The sequence below is a fragment of the Hyaena hyaena genome, unplaced genomic scaffold (genome assembly GCF_003009895.1).
Source record: "Hyaena hyaena isolate Hyena2069 unplaced genomic scaffold, ASM300989v1 scaffold_472, whole genome shotgun sequence".
Classification (NCBI taxonomy): Eukaryota; Metazoa; Chordata; class Mammalia; order Carnivora; family Hyaenidae; genus Hyaena; species Hyaena hyaena.
In genome coordinates, this window is record NW_024081106.1 from 740,063 (window position 1) to 748,949 (window position 8,887).

At 36.1% G+C, this 8,887-nt stretch overlaps 1 long non-coding RNA gene across 1 annotated transcript in view; it reads right to left on the bottom strand.

Moving 5' to 3' along the window:
- Positions 1–1,185: 1,185 nt before the first annotated feature.
- LOC120246596 overlaps positions 1,186–8,887 on the bottom strand; it is a 17,482-nt gene continuing 9,780 nt past the window's right edge. The window contains exon 4 of the long non-coding RNA XR_005532082.1: positions 1,186–1,390. This is a non-coding gene — a long non-coding RNA (uncharacterized LOC120246596). The remainder of the gene's footprint in view (positions 1,391–8,887) is intronic.

An 8,887-nucleotide genomic window follows, 5' to 3' on the forward strand; every position in this document is an offset into this window, starting at 1 on the left:
TATTTTAAGTGTATTCATTTTTCCCAAGAACAGCAAAATTAATATAAAAGCAAGTGAAAATGCTGTATTCAGGAAAAATTTTTCCTTCAAGGTTTTAATTCTTTGTCCATCATGCATTCTCATTTAGGCCTACTCTGATCAACCAAAATTTATATTACACTCCCTAAATCTCCCAGTCTCCTTTATCTATGCTTTTTTCCCCTCCAGCATTGGTCACATTTAATCTAAAAACTCACTATTATATTTACATTTTTTGTCTTAGAATGTAAGCTTCACAAGAAAGAACTTTTGTTCATTATTACTGAGTTCTCAATGAGTCATTTTCATTTCCACACTTCTTCTAAACACAGGTACCATAGCCTTTCAATCTGGATTACCTTTTCAAGTATTGTTTATATAGCAAACACTCTTAGAAGAAATCATAGTATCTCCCTTGAAAGTGGAGGGGCAAGTTTTTGTGTATATTATAGTATCTCTCTGCAGGTCAAAAGTTGGGCATGGTTGCTGGCATCCTATTGTAAGATGTTGGATGTTACCAATTTCCAGCTTTTTTAAGCAGTGACACAAATGCACTGTGTGCATAGAGTCCTCTGAAGTCATTCCTTGTCTATATGGCTTACAGGGTAACGGGAACTGGTGCTAACACACATTTATATTGGCTGCTGTGCTGGGAATAAAACCTTTTTTTTTTTTTATCTTTGGTCCAGGAGTTGTTTCTTGACCTTCTTTATAAAATCATGGAAGGTTAACTGATTATCTTCCAAGTAGGGAAAAATTTAAGACCCTTTACAGTTGTTGACACCAATGCAACTCAAATGCCTAGAAGTATATAGGTCATTGAATGTACTAAATAAATGTATGTTGAGTTTATGGATATGTGAGTGAATAATAAAAAAAATTACAGCACTTATGTGGATACATAATAGTATTTGTGGCATGATAGACCTTGACAGCCATAATTTATTGGACCAAATAAAAAATTTTATGTTAGCATGATTGAAATGTTGTAGAATGGAATGGCTTAGAGTTTGGGTTGTTATGTCAAACATGGATTGCAGTTGCAGTCCATGCAACTGTGTGAACTTAAAAAAATAAACAGTACTCAATCTTTCTCATTTGAAGCTTAGATGAAAAAATACTATACTGTCTGTACTATTGGTGAGTTAGATGAGATAATACAATAAGTAGTCTATTGAAGTTTATTACTATGGCTATCATATTGCCCAGACTACTTTCTGAATCATCCTTATCCTATAAATAATATGATTGAAAGAGTCCATAAATAATTTATGTAATAAGTCTTCTGCCCTTCTTATTTGCCAGGTGCCAGTACACTCTATGGAACATGCTTCATAAAACTTCTTGAATCTGCAGCTTGATGTCTTTCATCCTTTTGAAAAAAAAATCAGCCATTATCACATCAAGTATTGCTCTGCTTTATTCTTTTCCTTTCTCTCCCTCTTCTCCTTCTCTCTTTTCCATATACAAGGTCATATTCTAGAACTTCAATTATATGTATCACAGACTTTTTAAATTTTTTTTTAATGTTTTATTTATTTCTAGGAGAGAGAGAGAGACTGTGAGCAGGGGAGGGTCAGAGAGAGAGGGAGTCACCGACTCTGAAACAGGCTCCAGGCTCTGAGCTGGCAGTCAGCACAGAGCCTGACGCGGGGCTCGAACCCACGAACTGCGAGATCATGACCCAAGCGAAAGTCGGACGCTTAACCGACTAAGCCACCCAGGTGTTCCTATCACAGACTTTTTAAAATCCATATGCTCACTATCTCCATCTCCTTTAATGTACTTTTTTTTTCTTTTTTTTTTTTTTTTTACCATTTTGTCTCTCTGTGGTTCATTCCCAATATTTTCTTACGACCCATCTTTCAATGCCTTCCTTATGTAACAACCACTAAACCTCTTAAATTCTTCCTTTTTATTGTACTTTTTCTGTTCTAGAAGTTTCATTTTCAAAAAAACATGTTTCCTGTTCTCTAACAAAGATTTCAGCACTTTTTAAATTTCTATTAACATATTTAGTTGTTTTAAAGCCTCTGTAATAATTCTTTATCTCAAGATATTAATGATTTTTATTTTCTATTTACTTGGGTTTTGGTCTCATTTCTTATCCTTATGTGCCTATTGGTTTTTGTTTGAGTAATGAACATTGCATTTTCTTAAATATAATGGGAGGAGGGAGCTTAGAGGCTAAGTATAATGTTATCTTCCTTCAGGGAAAATTTATAGTTGCTTCTGGCAGATGGCTAGAGATACTAGCCATTTGGATCATATAATCTTAGAGAGTAAGGTAATATATATCTTTGCTTTCAATCCTTGAGGGTAGTTCTATTTGTGTCTCTTTCTTAATTGTATAAGGTATCCACTTGGTGTTTCTGTCCAAAGTGCTTATGATTTCCCATGGCACTCTCTCAATGAATAACCTTCAACTCTAATTTTGTCCTGTTAGACATATAAGACAGTTAACATTTCTCCTCTTCTTTGGTTCATAGATGCTTTCCTGGAGTGCATAGATAGATATTTTAGGGGCATTATGATACAATATGTCCCCAAAGTAACATTTCTACATGTTTATCTTTGTCATATCACTGGTAATCTTTTCAGTGCCTTTATTTCTGAGAGAGAGAGAGAGAGAGACAGAATGAGCAGGGGAGGGTCAGAGAGAGAGGGAGTCACAGAATCTGAAACAGGCTTCAGGCTCTGAGCTAGCTGTCAGCACAGAGCCCAATGTGGGGCTCAAACCCACAAACCATGAGATCATGACCTGAGCCAAAGTCAGACGCTTAACTAACTGAGCCACCCAGGTGCCCCAAATTTTTCCATTTTTAGAACTTGCTCTTTATATGCAACTTAAGCAGACCAGCAACTAATTAAGATTGAGGATATTTTTTTTAAAACATCAATATGTATATACATAGACACATGCTGAAGGCCAGTTCCAGCCGGGTCCAGGGGTCCCTGCAGGATGGGTGGTGTTGGCAAGGGAAGAATGAGAGAGGTCCGAGATTCTTTCTGATCACCAGGCAGGTGTCTCTGCTCTGACGGGGGCTCAACTTTGTTTTATAATTAAGTCTTTGGGGGACGGCACAGAAGTGGCATTTGCCTTAGACAATGATTTCTGATGACAAACTTCTCTGATATATAAGAATTTCCCAGAACATAGATTTGTAGAAGACTCCTGCATAACCTTTATCAATAGTGATTGAGGTAGGTGATTTAGATGCTTATCCTATGGGGAAGGAAGCTATCTTTAGCATACAAGACAATGTTTTTAGCATAAAAAGGGTGAAGTTACTTCTTTGTGAGCAGGGGTCAATAGCTTGTTTGTTTAAGGGGAAGTATTAAGAAAAACAGGTCTTTCAGGAAACACAAATGTTTGCTCCTATAGCCACAAGAGAAGAATTTCCTACAACAGTTTCCTTCACAGGGTGCAGTCAGCATATTCAAGGCCAGAATAAGTCACTCCAAATACTGATCAACAAAGATGCCTTGGGGGTCAGTGCTCCACACAGAGAAACAATTGGGTGGGCATGGATATCTGTTCTTAACTCTAAATTAGGCTCTTTGTCTCAGGGCCAGGCTCAATTGTAACTCTTGTGTTCTTAACCCCCTTTATTATCTAAGTCTTGGATCTGCAAGGCCCATAGGAAGAGCCTTTTGACAATCATCCACAGTGCTTTCATCTAAAATCTCTTTAGAAAAGACAGGAATATGCTTTTCCTTATGAGGAATCCGTGTGGTGGAATATCAGTCTGATTTGGAATATTGTGAGGTCTGGTCAATACCAGCAAGCTCATTTCCAACATGAGCCAGTAGTAGCAGAAGGAGATAACCAGTTTTTGTTTCTCATGGCAGGAGCTGTGCAAATGATTCGATTTCCTTGCTGTGACTGTCATCCTGCGAGGCTGGTGCATCTCCCAGCAGACACACATATGTACCTGTGTGTGTATGCATTGCCTACTATAATACCTGGAAGCATATTTAAAATGCATTCCATTATATTAAAGGGATAAAAGTATAAATGATAAAAATTTTGAAAAATTTCTGGAATAATTTTTTATATTCACACCTGTAACCAATCTTGAGCATACAGACTATTGGAAGTAAAAAGTAGAAAGTCTATAAAATTAAGGAGAAAGGAGAAGATGGATCAATCTCCAGAACTTTTAGGAATGAACAAAATGGTGCACTGAAATTAGTCCTAAAATTTTAGGTAACCCTGGGTTATCCAGATGAAACAAATATGTGGTGGTTTTACAATAACTTCTTTGTTTAGGAGATCATAGAGAATGAAGTAAAGGCAGTTGGGAGGGTGGGATTCAGTTGTGCAGTGTGAGTGCTGATGGATGAGGGGTCTGCTGAACAAAGGGAAGAGCAAGGAAGACAAACCTGGACCCCTTTTCTGATCTGCCTGGGGCCAGAATAATTACACGCAAGGGGGAAACTCAATGAACTCTGATTCCACAACATTTGACTGTAGATAAAAACTGATAGAGAAGTGTAATCAATGAATCTTCATCTCATTTAAAGCTTTAGTGTCTCCAGAGCACTTGCTTTTTGTTTCAGGAACATTTTCCCCCCATTTTATTGAAATTAAGAGTACTAAACAATCTGTAAATAATAATTTGCTTTCCAGGCCACTGACCATGATTTTCTGCCCTAAATACAAGCAAAACTAAAAATCCAGTTCACTGACTAAATGATTTAACAACCACAGTAGATAGTTTTTGTATTGTGAATGATGTTAAAATTGCTGTCTTAATTCTGGACTCACTGAAGAATAGTATCTTTTTCAGTGAACTAAGGGGAAAGTAATATCTTAGATTTTCAATCATGCTTTAAGAGTATATTCCTTGATTAAAACTTTTTGAGAACTTGGTCAAATTTAGGTCAAGGATGTCTTTTATCTTATATGTGAAAGGTAATTCCCTTCCCTTCAACTGTCTGATGTCTTAAGTATACTGCTCCCCTCCAGGCAGTATTGAGATACAATTGACATATAACATTGTGTAAATATAAGGTGTGTAACATGTTGATTTGATACTTAATTGCAAAATGAGCACATCCATCATCTCATATAATTATCATAGTGTGTGTGTGTTGAGGACATTCAAGATCTCACTTAGCAACTTTCAAGTATAAACTATAGTATTGTTAACTATAGTCACCATGCTGTGCATTAGATGCCCAGAACTTTTTCATCTTATAATAGGAAGTTTGTACCCTTCGATGAACATCTCCCCTCCACACTCTAGCCCCTGGCAACCACCATTCTCCTACATTTCTAGGAGTTCAGCTCTGTTAGAGTCTGCATATAAAGGAGATCTCACAGTATTTGTCTTTTTCTCTCTAACTTATTTTACTTAACATAATGCCTTCAAGGTCAGTTCTTGTTTGTCACAAATGTCAGGATTTCCTTTTTTACTTGTGGCTGACTATCTCATTTGACCTATCTATGTATATCTATATCTTCATCTGTTTATAAGTGGACATTTAGGATGTTACCATGTCTTGGCTATTGTGAGTAATACTGCAGTGAAATTGAGTACATCTATCTCTTTGAGAACCTGATTTCACTTTTATATATACACTCATTTACATTCTGACCAAAAATGCACAAATGTTCCTGTTGCCCTACATTCTTGCCAAAACGTTTTATCTCTTGCCTTTTTATAACAGCCATTCTAACAGATGAGAGATAATATCGCATTGTGGCTTTCATTTTCATTTTCATTCCTTATGATTAGTGATGTTGATCATCTTTTCATATAACTGTTGCCCATTTGTATGCCTTCTTTTGGAAAAATATCTATTCAGGTCCTCTGTTCATTATCTAATCAAACTATTGATTATGTTTGGTTTGGTATTGATGTTTATAATTTATTTCTACATATTGGATGTTAACCACATATCAGATAGTTTACAGATATTTTCTCCCATTCTCTTGGTTGCCCTTTCATTCTGTTGGTTTCCTTTGCTGTATGGAAAATTTTAGTTGGATGTAGGCTCCATGAATTTTTGCTTTTGCTCTTTGTGCTTTCGTGTCATATCCAAAAAATCATTGTCAAGTTTAACGACCAAAAGACTTTTTCCTCTGTTTTTCTTTGCTTTATAGTTTCAAGTCTTATATTTAAGTCTTTAATTCATTTTCATTTAATTTTTATGAGTGTTGTAAAATAGGGGTCCAATTTCTTTTCTTTTTTTTTTTGTATATGTGTTTCTGGTTTTCCCAACACCATTATTGAAGAGAGTTTATTTCCCCATTGGGTACTGTTGGCTCCTCTGTCAAACATTATTAGATGGTGTGTACAGGAGTTTATTATTTATTTTATAAATTTATTTCTGGACTGTAGATTCAGTTCCTTTGGTATACATGTCTATTTTTGAAGCTAGTACTGTACTATTTTGATTACTGTAGCTTTGCAACATAGTTTAATATTAAGAACTATGATATCTCTAGCTTCTTTCTCAGAACTGCATTGACTATTTAGGGTCTTTTGTGGTTCAATATGAATTTTGTTTCTATTTTCTGTTTCTTTGAAAAAATGACTTTGGAATTTTGATAGGAATTTTGTTGCATCTGTCGATGGCTTTGGGTATAATAATTTTAACTATTAATTTTTTTCAGGACACCTATTTAAGATTTACATTTATTTCTGTATCCAATTTATTTCAGTAATTTTAGAGTTTTCAGTGTATAGATCTTTCACTTCCTGGTTGCATTTATTTCAAAGAATTTTATTGTTTTTGATTATTGTAATAAATTGTTTCCTTATTTCTTTTTCAGATACTCTTTTGTTAGTGTAAAGAAACAAAACCAAGTAGTGTATATTGACCTGCATTCTTCAACTTTACTTAATTTGTAGATTATTTCGGATGTCTTTATTTTTCTTGCCTAATTTCTCTGGTTAGGATTTTCATTACTATGTTGAATAAGAATGGTGAGAACGAATAGCCTTGACCTGTTCCTAATTTTAGGGAAAATAAATTTTAGATTTTTAGTTTTTACTTTGTTGTTAGGTGAGAGCTTATCAGATAGGGCCTTTTTTAATATTCAGGTACATTCATTTTTAAAATTTTTTTTATAGTTTATTTTTGAGACAGAGAGAGACAGAGCATGAGTGCGGGAGGGGCAGATAAAAAGGGAGAGACAGAATCTGAAGCCGACTCCAGGCTCTTAGCTGCCAGCATGGAACCTGATGTGGGCTCGAACCCACTAACCTTGAGATTATGACCTGAGCCGAAGTTGGATGCTCAACTGACTAAGCCACCCAGGCGCCCATGGTACATTCTTTCTTTACTCACTTTATTAAAAGTTTCTTTTGTCATGAAAGAATTTATATTCTCTCATGTTATTTTTTGCATTTATCAAAATAACTCTAGATGCACCGGGATGGCTCAGCTTGTTAAGTGTTGACTGGCTCAGGTCATGATCTCACAGGCCATGGGTTCGAGCCCTGCATCAGGCTCTGTGCTGACAGTTCAGAGACTGGAGCCTGCTTCGGATTCTGTGTCTCCCTCTCTCTCTGCCCCTCCCCTGCTCGCTCTCTGTCTCTGTCTGTCAAAATAAAGACATAAAAATTTTTTTTAATTAAAAAAACACAAAATAACACTGATTTTTTATCATTCTATGACTTTGATGTAGAACCTTTACTGATTTGCATACATTGAACCTTCCTTGCATCCCAGGGATATATTCCTCTTGATGATAGTGTATTAGTCTTTTAAAACGCTGTTGTGTTTGGTTTGCTAATGTTCAGAATTTTCCCATATGTGCTCATCAGAGATATGGGCCTGTAGTTTTCTTTTAGTGTCCCTATGTTGCTTTGGTATCAAGGTAATGCTGGTCTTAAAAATGAGTTTGGTGGGTCTCCTGGGTGGCTCAGTTGGTTAAGTGTCCAACTTCGGCTCTGGTCATCATCTCACAGTCTGTGGGTTAGAGCCCCGCATCCTGCTCTATACTGACAGCTAGCTCACAGCCTGGAGTCTACTTTGGATTCTCCCTCTCTCTCTGAACCCCCACCCCCCCAGCTCATGCTGTCTCTATCTCTCAAAAATAAATAAAACATTAAAAATTTTTTTTAAATGAGTTTGGGAGTGTTCCCTCCTCTTCAGTTTTTTTTTTTTTTTTTCTGAGAGTGTTTAAGAATTGGCATCACTTTTTCTTAAATGTTTGATAGGACTCATCAGTGAAACCATCTGATCCTGGGCTTTTCCTTGGTGGAAGGTCTTTGATTACAGATTCTGTTTCATTACTTATTATTGGCCTATGCAGATTTTCTTTCTCTTCACGATTCGGTCTTGGTAAGATCTATATTTCTAGCAGCTTATTTCTTGATTAATTATACTTAGTTGTTCATATTAGTCTCCCATAATCTTTGGTTTCTGTGGCATCAGCTGTAATGTATCCTGTTTCATTTCTGATTTTAGTTTTCCCTTTTTCTTAGTCTCACTAAAGATTTGTCAGTTTTATTTATCTTTTTTAAAAAAACAATGAAAGCTGATCTTTTGTCTTTGTTTCATTTATTTCCATTACAATCTTTGTTTTATTCCTTCCTTCTGCCAAAATTGTTTTTTTAATAAAATTCTTTGACATGTAAAGTTAATGGTTTAAGATATTTGTTTTGGGGAACCTGGTTAGCTCAGTTGGTTAATAAGCCTCCGACTTCAGCCCAGGTCATGATCCTGTGGTTGGCTGTTTTGAGTCCCATGTTGGACTCTGTGCTGACAGCTCAGAGCCTGGAGCCTGCCTCAGATTCTGTGTCTCCTTTTTTCTATCTGCTTCTCTCTTTCTTTCCTTCCTTCCTTCTTTCCTTCCTTCCTTCTTTCCTTCCTTCCTTCCTTCCTTCCTTCCTTCCTTCCTTCCTTCCTT